Below are 14,536 nucleotides of genomic sequence, written 5' to 3'. Positions count from 1 at the left end.
GAAAGATATTCTGACAGGTTCATGGCATGGCCAGGATCTGGTATTAACGTGGGCAAGAGGCTCTGTTTGTGTGTTTCCACAGGACCGTCGAGATCCCATTTGGTTCTCTGAGCAATTGACAAGGAAGCGTGCCATGCAGAATGGAGAGATCGTGCCCGAGAGCCCTGTGCACTCTTCTTCTGTTCCTGGTGGATAGCCAAGCGGAGCCAAGATGGAGGATTCTGTCGGTTTTTCCAAAACCAATACCACATTGGGTGGGCATAGCATTCTGGGGAGTTTTGTTCCTCCTGGGTTGTGTCCTCTGTTACTTTGCAGAACGAAAAGGGAGCATGCCAAACATAAAGCAGTGGTTTACCAAGCCTTGGAGTCTATCGAGAATGACACATCTCCCAGTGTTTGGCTGGCCTCACTAAAACAATAATCTGCCTCAAACACTCAGGGTTGGTGAAATGCACCAGCTCCATGGCACCCCAAAGATGGGCAACCTTCCCTGAGCACAGACCATCCTAAGACACAGAGCCCTCAGGCGGGGGGGGGGGGGGGGGGGGGTAATCCTATGACGGGTAAGGCTGTGATCTCGAAGTGGAATGACCTAAGACAGGGACCATGGCAGAGTGCATTGCCCCCTGATCAATTGTGAGCAGCCTTCAAATAAAATAAAATAAAAAAGGGGGAGATGTAGGCAGCCACTTGGATATGATCGTCAGCTGCTTGGATGGTCTTAAGCGGCCGCTTAGACGATTGTATCCAAGATGGCGGCTGCAGTGGCAATAAACTATTCTACTGTGCATGCGCCCCTCCCGAGCAGGTGTATACTGCCCATGTGCCCCTCCCGAGCAGGTGTATGCTAATGAGGGTTTGCCAGGGAACCAATCCAGGAGGACTTGGCAGCTCAATCTCAGGTATATAAGGGGCTGTCTCCAGCCATTCCATGCCACTCCACAGAAGCAAGCAGACCTGCAGCACCTAGGAAGAAGAACAAGAAGAAGAAGAAGAAGAAGAAGAAGGAGAAGAAGAAGAAGAAGAAGAAGAAGCAACATCAAGAAGAACCAAGAAGAGCCATGCCATCAAGAAGAGCTGTGACACTTAAGAACCTAAGAGAACTGTAATACCTAGGTACCTTAAAGAGTTGTAACACCTGGGTACCTAGGAGAGCTGTAACACAAAAGAAAATTTCTGGAGTAAACCGCTAGAGAAGAAGTCTAAGTGTGTTCGTCGTTATTGCTGCCATCCAGGCAGCGAGGCACCATACAGTTTAAATCAACTGTAATAGGTTAAAAGAATCTACCTGTGTTCAAACATCCAAAGTTTCTAAGTCAAATAGATATAAAGTCTAACACTGCAACTTTGATGAAACAGTTTGCTAGTTATAAGTGAGCTCCTGGTTTCTTTGCTGTTTTCTGTACATAAAACCACACCAGGTGCACACGTTGACCCTTTGATGTCTTTTCTAATTAGCATACACTTATCTTTGCCTCATGATGGGTCTGTCTTCTCCATGAAGACCCAAGAGGAAGGACTGAAAGCTAAATCCTTCTCCCATCTTATCCTTATACAGACAACTTTCAGCTTTCTCACTTCACTTCTCTATTGGCTCATTGTAAGTGAACTTCCTTAGTAATTCTGTAAATTACTAATCGTGGCTTTTATTTTGAAGGGTTGCTGAATTTTCTCAAATGTATTCTTATGTCATATACTGAGATGTTTCTATGGTTTTACTCCACATTCTGTTTGTGTGGATTCTGTGTGTGCTCATTTGCATGTTGAAACATCCTTTCATTGCTGAGATAAACACAACTATTCACCACAGTAAGCAACCATCTTCAGTATGCTTCTTAACTTAGTTTACTAGTGTTTGTGAATATGATTGTTTAGCAAGGATATAGGCACAGATTGTACTTGCTTCCTTCTTCCTCCTTGTCATATTGTCTGTTTTAAGTGTTGAAATTTCAAAATGAAAAAAATTAAACTCCATATATAAATAGCAAATTTCCTAAGATGGAAATAAAAATGTCTGGATTATAGTTGCTTCAAATAGTGAAATACTTCACAATCAAATTTAACAGAAGGGATACAATTCCTGGTCACTGAGGAATAAGATAAAGGACATGCATCTAGGACTGTCTGCATAGCTTGGAGGAATCAGCAATGTTAAAAATGCTATGCTATGAGAGTGATCCACAGCTGCATTGAAATCTCATCAAAACATCAATGCAAAAATAGCCTTAGCTCTGTGTCAGTATATAAAAATTTATACTAATGTATACAAATATAATCTTAAATTCTATATCAATATATGGAGATTATTGGCTTATAGAATGCTCTGATTTAAGAGTAAATTCAATAATCTACCCTTACTTCCTATTATTTCTATGTTATTTCTATATCCCCCTTTTTTCTTTGCAAGCTTTCTTCACCGAATAAGAAAGAAGGATAGAGAAAAGAAAAAGAGAGAAATCCCTGAGTTTAACCTTATATACTTTGTTTTCTCTCTCATTAAGACCATTTAACAACTTGCAAACAACCCTCCTAAATGACAACAAATATCTATAACCCATTGAATGACCAAAAATCCATATGCTCCTTCTTTTGGCAATGGGGTGCTCTTCTCTTTTAATTGATTCCTGCAGATGTTTTCCTTTTGGGGGGCCCTATAAAAATTGAGATATGTGTTAGTCTTAAGAGAGCTAATTGCAACATTTGCTGTCAAGTCTCTGCATCCAGAGAAAGTTCAGGGCTTAAATTAGGTTTTGTCTGAACAGTTTGTGATAGTGAGTAATCTAGCTTGCCATTCTGAAATTGTCCTGGATACAGATTTTTGGAAAAAACAGCATTGAAGCAGTCTAAGATAGGATCAATCAGGATGCTGGAGTAAATACATCTCAACATCTTTCTCATAATCCTCAAGGTTGAATCTTGTCAAGACCGCATGAGCTTCATTGGTGTCTATAAACATAGAACATTTCATAAGTAATTCACATTTCTACAATAGCATATTTATGGAATGTGCAGTGTAAATAGATCAGTCAAAAAAGATTTCTGCTCTGTTTAACAGGCAGGACATTTGTCTTTCTTTATTAATTTGGATTGTATAACTTCTACTTATACCATTTCAAAGGATGGCATGATAGTCCTGAGGATTCTGTAGCCAACAAGATTTATTGGCTATGCTTAGCTCAAGTTCTGGCTGGGACATTTTCTTGTCTCAGCCACTTTCACAGGTATACCCATGTAGAAGGATCAGCAAATAGTCATCAGTTTTGTTTGTCTTGATTTCTTTCATGTCTCCAGTCAGGATCTTCAGTAGGTCTACCCCTTTTAAATCTGATTTTTATCAATTTGGAAGGATTCCAATTTTCTTTTCCTGTGGAAAGAAATACAAAACCTCTCTCCCAAGATGATATATTTCTTACCTTCCATTTTGAATGTAGGACATTCAAATATTCAAAGCCAATAAAGCATTATGTAATCTATCTCTGGGGGTCTCTGGTACACCTTTGTATTTGTTAATCATCTCTCTAAAAGTATGCTTGGATGCTTTTGTAACTGCTCTCCTGTAAGACAGAGAGGTACCTCTGTAATATGCCTTATATTATAACATGCAAAATTGCTTAATTTTACTAGAGAAATATGCTGGAGGATTGTTAATTTTAATTTGTACAGGTATTTCCATAATTGCCATAACTTATAATAAATATGTAATTCTAGGATCAGCTTTTTCAGAACTTAAGTTACACACTGAAATCCTGAATATGTATATATAGAATAAAGTACAAATTTTAATTTTCTTTTTTTGGGGGGGTGCTCTTTTTGTTTGTTTGTTTTTTCAAGACAGGGTTTGTCTTTGTATCCCTGGCTGTCTTGGAACTCACTCTGTAGACCAGGCTGGCCTCGAACTCAGAAATCTGCCTGCCTCTGCCTCCCAAGTGCTGGGATTAAAGGCATGCACCACCACTGCCCTGCCAAATTTTAATTTTCTAAACTCTACAATATGACACACATCTACTTACCAAATTTCATTTCTTTGAGTACCTTAGGGATACTTCCTGCAGGAAATGGGGTTTGCTTATATAAAGAATTTCCTTATGTTTTCCTTGGCTTGTTGCCAAGTGATAGAAAATTCCTTTTTAGTTTTACTGTTAACATTGTGTTTTTTATGAAACTCTGAAGCATCTAGCACATTTCCTATTAATACCTGATCAATTTCATTATTATCTTGTGCTAGAGGGCCTGGTAGGCAACATATGGAATCTGATATTTCTGATTACTTGTTGTAGTTGAATAAATACTAAATTAATTCAGAATGATCCTGAATAAATTCAGCAGTTTCTATATGCAAAAATACTCTTTCTACATATTGAGAATCAGTTACTCTATTAAGATATTCTGGGAATTCTAATAATGACATAATAATTGCCTCTAACTCTGATTTTTTTTTAAAAAAATTATTGGTTATTTCATTTATTTACATTTCAAATGTTATCCCCCTTCCCAGTTTCTCCTCTGAAAACCCTCTATCCCACCAGCCCTCTTCCCTGCTTCTATGATGGGGTGCCCTACCCACCACTTACCCACTCCTACCTCACTCCCCCACAGCATTCCCCTACCCTGTTACATCAAAATTTCAAAGGACCAAGGACCTCCCTCCTATTGATACCAGATAAGACCATCCTCTGCTGCATATGCAGCTGGAGCCATATTCTTTGGTTCGTGGTTTAATGCTTGGGAGCTCTAGGAGGTCTGTTTGGTTGATATTGTTGTTCTTCCTATGGGATTGCAAACCCCTTCATCTCTTTCAGTCCTTCTAACTCTGATTTTTCTACTGAACTATAAGGGCTATAAGCCATCTTATTTATTTTTCTGACTTATAACTTGCCTTTTTTGATTTGTTTGCATTGGTATAAAATATAGGCACACAAATTAAGGTTTCTCTTATTATATGAGGGAAAATCCAATTAGTTCCTTTTATAAACTAAAGCCATTTGCTTTTGGATATTTGTTATTAATTTATGCCAAAAAATTTTTCAATCTCTTTGGTAATGTTCATCATTTGTCCATAGTGAGGCAAATCTCAGCATTAGTGATATGTATCACAATTTCAGATGGATTTACTCCAATTAACTGATGAAGTTTCATTTTTCCTTTCAGGATTAATTCAGAAACCTTTCCTAATATGGTTTTAATTTTTAGTCTGTTTATGTGCTAGAAATATCTATTGTAAGATATAATCCTCCATGAATTCCTGTGGGAGAATGACTAGAAGGCACAATAACTAAAATACAAGCTATCTTTGGATCAAAACAATCTATATGTGCATCTTAAACTGTTTTTATTCCTACCAGAGCCAATTCCTGTTTAGCCTTCAATAATATTATTAGTCTATTTAAGTCCTTATCAAACTGTAAAGTTTGCAATAAATTAGCTACTTTTTGAGTAGTCAATCCAAATATTGGCCTTAGCCAGTGACTATCTCCCAGCAAATTTTGAAAATCATTCAAGGTTATTAATTGGTTTCTCCTGATTTGTACTTTTTTTGGTTGAATTCCCTGCAGATTTATACCACAGATAATTAATAAATTCTTCTTGTGTTTCTAGGTGTAATTTGTAATCTTCAACAAGGCAAAATTCTCTTTGCTTCATTAAATATTTTTTCTGTTTGCTTCATTTGAATCAGCCAGCAAAATATCATCCATGTAATGATAAATTATAAATCGAGGAAATTGCTTATAAATTATTTCCAATGGCCATGTATATAATGTTGGAATAAGATAGGAATATTCAACTATTCAATATTTCTTGTGGTAAGACTCTCCAATGGTACTTTTTGGTTGTCATAGAGTGGTGAAATCTGACCACTATGAAAACAAAACTTTCTCTATCATATTCTTGTAAAGGAAGTATAAAAAAATCACTATGATAGGCCATTTCTTAGATACAAAGAAGATAATGGGATTGCCCCTGTAAAGAACAGATTTTACACACAGGTAACATCTTTAGGGACAGCCCCCACTCCAGGTGTTGGTAGATCCACATGGAGACTGATCTGCACATCTGTTGCATATGTGCAAGGGGGTAGGGAGCTTGGTCTAGCCTGTGTATATACTTTGGTTGGTAGCTCAGTCTCTGAGAGATCCTAAGGGAGCTCAAGAGTCAAGGCCAGATGACTTGACTCTGTTGTTCTTTCTTTGGAGTTCCTATGCCATTAATGGCCTTCAATCCTTCCCCAACTCTTCTGTAAGTGTCCCTGAGTTTCATCCAATATTTGGCTGTTGGTGTTTTCATGTGTTTCAGTCAGCTGGTGGAACCTTTCAGAGGACTATTATGCTAAACTCCAGTCATCAAATGCTAGGGTGTCATTAAAGATGTGATGGATTGGTGCATGCCCATGGGGTGGATCTCAAGTTGAGCCAGCATCACAACTAAAATTTCTTCTCCCCTTCCCCATGTCATTCTCCATGGAACCTGCGTTTTTGGGGTCTCTGGCCTGGGCAGAAATGGCCAAAGTCTTACAGCCCTCAGAAAGGAAGCCCATGCAGGGTAGATCCCAGGTCTTAACCACTACTGTGATAGTGCCAATGTGGCAGTGGTGGTAGCAGTAGCTGGTGGCAGTGGCCAGTGGCAGTAGACAGTGACAGAAGCAGTATAGGCATGAGCCCAGACTGCCAGGCAGGTCTAAAGTCCATCAATGATTTGTTTAAGGAGAGAAAACTCTTCCCCAAAGTGTTATAACACAGTAAAACAGCCACTCTTAGACTATCTCAGCATAATAACTTGTGTGCTTCATTCCATGTGGATAGGGAAGTTATAAACATTAAGTAGGGTGGGATCCAGGGTAGATGCTTCCCATTGGCTCAGTTCAAGTTGCTAGTGGTTATCTATTTGCATAGGGAAGGTCTTCAGGTGTTTTCCCTACCTGATTGATTGTCATGGTCCTCTTCCTGGGTGTCCTGATTATGTGTTCCAGGATAAGTAGAGTTAGGCACTTCTACAATTCTCAATTCTGAGTTTCATGGGGGTTGGGCTCACTTAACCTTTTCCGTTCTTCCTCTGGTGCAAGGTCCACTTGCCCCATACTCCAGCATTTCTCCCCACCTTCCCTTTTCCCTAGATCTGCTTCTCCCTTCCTCTTAGAAAGAGCAGGTCTCCAAGGGACATCAACAAAACAGCATAACAAGTGTAGTGGTTACTCCTGGTTGTCAACTTGACTATATCTGAAATGAACTACAATCCAGAATTAGAAGGCTCACCTGTGGCTCTAATCTGGAGGCTAAGAGATACAAGTGTCTGACCTGAATGTTACCTGACTAATACAACAAGCTACAATAAGATCAAGCACATATCATCATATCAAGGATGGACAAGGCAACCCATTAGGAGGATAGGGTCCCACAAGCTAGCAAAAGAGTCAGAGCCAGTCCCTGCTCTCACTATTAAGAATCCCAGAACACCAAGCTACTCAACCATAGCATATATGCAAAGGAACTAGGTCAGGACTCACTGAACTCTGTGAGCTCCCATGATCAATTGAATCCTGAGTTAGTTGGTTCTGTCAGCCCTACTCTTGTGGTATACTTATCCATGTGGTTCCTTTAACTTTTCTTCCCCATCCTCCTCAGCACTACAGAGCTCCATCCTCATATTTGGTAGTGGGATTGTGCATCTGCTCGCATTAGTTACTGGATGAAGTCTCTCTGGTCAGATGATGATTCTGCTAGGTTATGATTCCAGAACTCTCTGAAGACAGGACAAACTGTAGGTCAGAAGTATTGTTAATGGGCTAATATTCCAATTCCTTCAGTTTAGAACTTGCCTTGTCGGTCTACACCTAGGAGGGACTGTGGATCCACAGCCCTCTCTGCCCCTTCCCCAAAAGCTGAAAGCTTGCTTCCAGGGAATGCTCTAACCCAGGGACTCAGTGATTTTCTAAGGAGGGACCAGCTGGGAGGCACAAGCCTCAGAAGTGGCAGGGCAGCTAGCTCAGGATCCTTTTTACCTCAATCTACACCTAGGAGGAACAGCAGATCCACAGCCCACTCTGTACCTTTCCTGTAAGTGGAGAACCTGTCTCCAGGAGACAGGTTCAGGACCCAGGAGAGACAGCTGATCCACAGTCCTCTGCACACGGTTCTTACAGAGGAGAACTGATCTCCCAGAAGTGCTGACACAGGCTTTTAGACCCACAGGAGGAACAAGCACCAGCCAGAGACAGCGACAACATCTAACACCAGAAATCAACAGATGGCAAAAGGCAAATGCAAGAATCTTATGAAAAGAAACCAAGACTATTCAGCTTTATCAGAACCTAGTATTCCCACCACAGCAAGTCCTGGATATCCCAAAACACCAGAAAAGCAGGATTTTGATCTAAAATCATATCCTACAATGGTTGTAGAGGAATTTAAGGAGAGCATGGATAACTCCCTTAAAGAAATATAGGAGAACACAGGTAAACAAGTTCAAGTCCTTAAAGAGGAAACACAAATATCCCTTAAAGAATTACAGGAAAGAACAAATAGCTGAAGGAATTGAACAAAATCATTCAGGACTTAAAAATGGAAGTAGAAACAATTAAGAAATCACAAAGAGAGACAACTCTGGAGATAGAAATCGTAGGGAAAAAGTCAGGAACCATAGATGCAAGCATCACCAACAGAATATAAGAGATAGAAGACAGAATCTGAGGTACTGAAGATACCATTGAAAACATTGACACAACAATCAAAGAAAACACAAAATGCAAAAGGTTCCTAACCCAAAACAGCCAGGAAATCCAGGACACAATGAGAAGACCAAACCTAAGGGTAATTGGTATAGGAGAGAGTGAAGACCTCCAGTTTAAAGGGCCAGTAAATATCTTCAACAAAATTATAGAAGAAACTTCCTTAATCTAAAGAAAGAGATGCCCATGAACATACAAGAAGCCTACAGAACTCCAAATAGACTGGACCAGAAAAGAAATTTCTCCTGTCACATAATAGTCAAAACATCAAATGCACAAAATAAAGAAAGAATATTAAAAGCAGTGAGGGAAAAAGGTCAAGTAATATATAAGGGTAGACCTGTCAGAAATACACCAGACTTCTTGCCAGAGACTATGAAAGCCAGAAGATCCTGGGTTGATGTCATACAGATCCTAAGAGAACACAAATGCCAGTGCAGGCTACTATATCCAGCAAAAGTATCAATTACCATAGATGGAGAACCAAAGTATAAAATGACAAAACAAATTTACACAATATCTTTCCACAAATCCAGCCCTTCAAAGGATAATAAATGGAAAACTCCAATACAAGGAGGGAACTACATTCTAGAAAAAGCAAAAAAGTAATCTTCCAACAAAACTAAAAGAAGATAGAGACATGAACAGAATTCTAACTCTAACAACAAATATAACAGGAAGCAAGAATTACCTTTCCTTAATGTCTATTAATATCAATGGACTCAATTCTCTAATAAAAAGGCATATAGTATCAGACTGGGTATGTAAACAGGACCCAACCTTTTGTTGCATACAGGAAAACCAGCTCAATGACAAAGACAGATACTACCTCAGAATAAAAGTCTGGAAAACAAATTTCCAAGCCAATGGACCCAAAATAAAAAGCTGGAGTAGCCATTCTAATATTGAACAAAATCGACTTTCCTCCTAAAGTGATCAAAAAGCATAAGGAGGGGCACTTCATATTCATCAAAGGTATGATCTACCAAAATGAACTCTCAATTCTGAACATCTATGCTACAAATGCAAGGGTATCTACATTTATAAAAGAAATTCTACTAAAGCTCAAAGCACACATTGCACCACACACAATAATAGTGGGAATTTTCAACACCCCGCTCTCTGCAGTGGACAGATCATGGAAACAGAAACTAAACAAAGACACAGTGAGACTAACAGAAGTTATGAAACAGATGGACTTAACAGAGATCTATGGAACTTTTTATTCTAAAACAAACAGATATACCTTCTCAGCACCTCATGGTACCTTCTCCAAAAATGACCATATAATTGGTCACAAATCAAACCTCAAAAGATACAAGAAGATTGAAATAATTCCTTGTATCCTATAAGATCAGCATGGACTAAGGCTGCTCCTCAATAACAACATAAACAATAGAATGCCAACATACATGCAGAAGCTTAATAACACTCTACTCAATGATAGCTTGGTCAAGGAAGAAATAAAGAGAGAAATTAAAGACTTTCTAAAGTTTAATGAAAATGAAGCCACAACATACCTAAACTTATGGGAGACAATAAAAACGATCCTAAGAGGGAAACTCATAGCTTTAAGTGCCTCCAAAAAGAAACCGGAGAGAGGAACATACACTACCAATTTGATAGCACATCTGAAAGCTCTAGAACAAAAGGAAGCAAATTCACCCGAGGATTTGAAAGCTGGAATTGTAAAACTCAGGGATGAAATCAATCACGTGGAAACAAAAAGAACTATACAAAGAATCAAACAAACCAGGAGCTGGTTCTTTGAGAAAAATCAACAAAATAGATAAACCATTAGCCAGACTAACTAGAGGGCACAGAGATAGTTTCCTAATTAACAAGATCAGAAATGAAAAGGGAGACATACCAACAGACACTGAGGAAATCCAAAACATCATGAGATTCTACTACAAAAACCTATACTCAACAAAACTGGAAAACCTGGATGAAATGGACAATTTTCTAGACAGATACCAGGTACCAAAATTAAATCAAAATCAGATCAACAGTCTAAACAGTCCCATAACTACTAATGAAATAGAAACAGTCAATAATAGTCTCCCAACCAAAAAAAAGCTCAGGGCCAGATGGGCTTAGTGCAGAGTTTTATCAGACATTCAAAGAAGACCGAATACCAGTGCTACTCAAACTATTCCACAAAATAGAAACAGAAGGTACTCTACCCAATTCATTCTATGAAGCCACAATTACTCTTATACCTAAACCACATAAAGGCCTAACAAAGAAACAAAACTTCAGATCAATTTCCCTTATGAATATCAATGCAAAAATAATCAATAAAATTCATGCAAACCGAATCCAAGAACACATCAAAACAATCATCCATCATGATCAAGTAGGCTTCATCCCAAGGATGCAGGGATGGTTCAATATATGGAAATCCATCAACGTAATTCACTATATGAACAAACTCAAAGGAAAAAAACATATAATCATCTCATTAGATACTAAGAAACATTTGACAAATCCAACATTCCTTCATGATAAAATTCTTCGAAAGATCAGGAATTCAAGGCCCATACTTAAACATAGTAAAAACAATATATAGAAAGCCAGTAGCCAACATCCAACTAAATGGAGAGAAACTTGATGCAATCCCACTAAAATCAGGAACTAGACAAGGCTGACCACTCTCTCCCTACCTATTCAATATTGTACTTGAGGTCCTAGCCAGAGCAATTACACAACAAAAGGAGATCAAAGGGATACAAATTGGAAAGGAAGAATTCAAATTATCATTATTTGCTGATGATATGATAGTATACTTAAGTGACCCCAAATATTCAACCAGAGAGCTCCTAAAACTGATAAAGAACTTCAACAAAGTAGTTGGATATAAAATTAACTCAAGTAAATCAGTGGCCTTCCTCTACATTAAGGGTATACAGGATGAGAAAGAAGTTAGGGAAACAACACCCATCACAATAGTCACAAATAATGTAAAATCCCTTGGTGTGACTCTAACTAAGCAAGTAAAAGATCTGTTTGACAAGAACTTCAAGTCTCTGAAGAAGGAAATTGAAGATCTCAGAAGGTGGAAAGATCACCCATGGATTGGCAGGATTAATATAGTAAAAGTGACCATCTTGCTGAAGGCAATCTACAGATTCAATGCAATCCTCATCAAAATTCCAACTCAATTCTTCACAGACTTAGAAGGAGCAATTTGCAAATTCATCTGGAATAACAAAAAATCCAGGATAGGGAAAACTATTCTCAACAATAAAGGAGCCTCTGGTGGAATCACCATCCTGGACCTTAAGCTGTTCTACAGAGCAATTGTGATAAAAATTGCATGGTATTTGTACAGTAACAGGCAGATAGAACAGTGGAATATAATTGAAGACCCAGAAATAAACCCACACACCTATTACCACTTGATCTTTGACAAAGAAGCTAAAATCATCAGGGGAACAAAAAGATAACATTTTCAACAAATGGTCCTGGCTCAACTGGTGGTTAGCATGTAGAAGAATACAAGTTGAACCATTTCTATCTCCTTGTACAATGCTCAAATCCAAGTGGATCAAGGACCTCCACATCAAAGCAGATACACTGATACTAATACATACCAAAGTGGGGAAGAGACTTGAGCACATAGGCACAGGGGAAAATTTCCTGAACAAAACACTAATAGCTTATGCTCTAAGATCACAAATTGACAAATGGGACCTCATAAAATTACAAAGCTTCTGTAATGCAAAAGGCACTGTCAATAGGCCAAAATGGCAACCAACAAATTGGGAAAAGATCTTTACCAATCCTATATCTGATAGAGGGCTAATATACAATATATATAATGAACTCAAAAAGTTAGACTCCAGAGAACCAAATAACCCTACTAAAAAACGGGGTATAGAGCTAAATAAAGAATTCTCAACTGAGGAATACTGAATGGCTGAGAAGCACCTAAAGAAATGTTCAACATTCTTAGTTATCAGGGAAATGCAAATTAAAACAACCCTGAGATTCCACCTCACACCAGTCAGGATGGCTAGGATAAAAAACTCAGGTGACAGCAGATGCTGGAGAGGTTGTGGAGAAAGAGGAACACTCCTTCATTGCTAGTGGGATTACAAGCTAGTACAACCACTCTGGAAATCAGTTTGGCGTTTCCTCTGAATATTGGACATAGTACTAACAGAGGACCCAGGTATACCACTCCTGGACATATACCCAGAAGATGCTCCAACATGTAATAAGGACACATGCTCCACCATGTTCATAGCAGCCTTATTTATAATAGCCAGAAACTGGAAACAACCCAGATGTCCCTCAACAGAGGAGTGGATACAGAAATTGTGGTACATCTACACAATGGAGTACTACTCAGCTATTAAAAACAATGAATTTATGAAATTCTTGGTGAAATGGATGGATCTGGAGAATATCACCCTGAGTGAGGTAACCCAATCTCAAAAGAACACACATTGTATGCATTCTCTGATAAGTGGATATTTGCCCAGAAGATCGGAATACACAAAATACAATCAATAAACCACAGGAAACTGAAGAAAAAGGAAGACCAAAGTGTGGATACTTCATTTCTTCTTAAAAGGGGAACAAAATACCCGTGGAAGGAGTTGTAGAGACTAACTATGGAGCAGAGACTAAAGGAAGGATAATCCAGAGACTGCTCTACCTGTGAGTTCTTCCCATATTCAATCATCAAATCCAGATACTATTGTGGATACCAGCAACAGGAGCCTGATAAAGCTGTCTCCTGGGAGGCTCTGACAGTAGCCAACTAATACAGAGCTAGAGGCTCACAGCCATCCATTGGACTAAGTACAGGGTCTCCAACGAAGGAGGTAGAGAAAGGATCCAAGGAGCTGAAGGGCTTGCAGCCCCTTAGGATGAACAACAATATGAACTAACTAGTACCCTCAGAGCTCCCAGGGACCTAACTACCAACCAAAGAGTACACATGATGAGACTAATGGCTCCAGCAGCATATGTATAGCAGAGGATGGCCAAGTCAGTCATCCATGGGAAGAGAGGCCCTTGTCCCTGTCAAAGTTCTATGCCCCAGTGTAGGGGAATGCCAGGGCCAGTAGGCAGGAGAGGGAGGGGTGGTTAGCATGGGCAGGGGAAGAAGACTGGTTTCGTGTGTCAACTTGACACAAGCTGGAGTTATCACAGAGAAGGGAGCTTCAGTTGGGGAAGTGCCTCCAGGAGATTCAACTGTGGGACATATTCTCAATTAGTGATCAAGGGGGTAGGGCCCCTTGTGGGTGGTGCCAGCCCTGGGCTGGAAGTCTTGGGTTTCATAAGAGAACAGGCTGAGCAAGCCAGGAGAAGCAAGCCAGTAAGAAACATCTCTCCATGGCCTCTGTGTCAGCTCCTGTTTCCTGACCTGCTTGAGTTCCAGTCCTGACGCCAAATAAACCCTTTCCTCCCCAACTTGCTTCATGGTCTTTTTTTTTTTTTTTTTTTTTTAGATTTCTTCTTTTTTAATTCTTTTTTTTTCATTCTATTAGATGTTTTATTTACAATATCACCTTTGCTAGGTTCCCCTCCCAAAGAAAAAAGAAAAAGAAAAGAAAAGAATAAAATAAAATAAACCAAAACTAAAACAATCCCCTGTTCCCTCCCCCCTCTCCACTCCCCCTGCTGACCACCACACCCTCTCCCACTTCCTGGCCCTGGCATTCCCCTACACTGGGGCATAGAACCTTCACAGGGCCAAGGTCCTATCCTCCCATTGATGACTGACTTGGCCATGCTCTGCTATACACATGCTGCTGGAGTCATGAGTCCCCCCATGTGTACTCTTTGGTTGGAGTTTTAGTC

At 39.3% G+C, this 14,536-nt stretch overlaps 1 long non-coding RNA gene across 1 annotated transcript in view; it reads left to right on the top strand.

Moving 5' to 3' along the window:
• Positions 1 to 1,729: 1,729 nt before the first annotated feature.
• Positions 1,730 to 14,536, top strand: part of LOC116094421 — a 26,019-nt gene continuing 13,212 nt past the window's right edge. Inside the window, exon 1 of the long non-coding RNA XR_004120107.1 lies at positions 1,730 to 1,809. This is a non-coding gene — a long non-coding RNA (uncharacterized LOC116094421). The remainder of the gene's footprint in view (positions 1,810 to 14,536) is intronic.

Source organism: Mastomys coucha, unplaced genomic scaffold, assembly GCF_008632895.1.
Source record: "Mastomys coucha isolate ucsf_1 unplaced genomic scaffold, UCSF_Mcou_1 pScaffold16, whole genome shotgun sequence".
NCBI lineage: Eukaryota > Metazoa > Chordata > Mammalia > Rodentia > Muridae > Mastomys > Mastomys coucha.
This window is presented reverse-complemented; position numbering and strand designations above follow the sequence as displayed.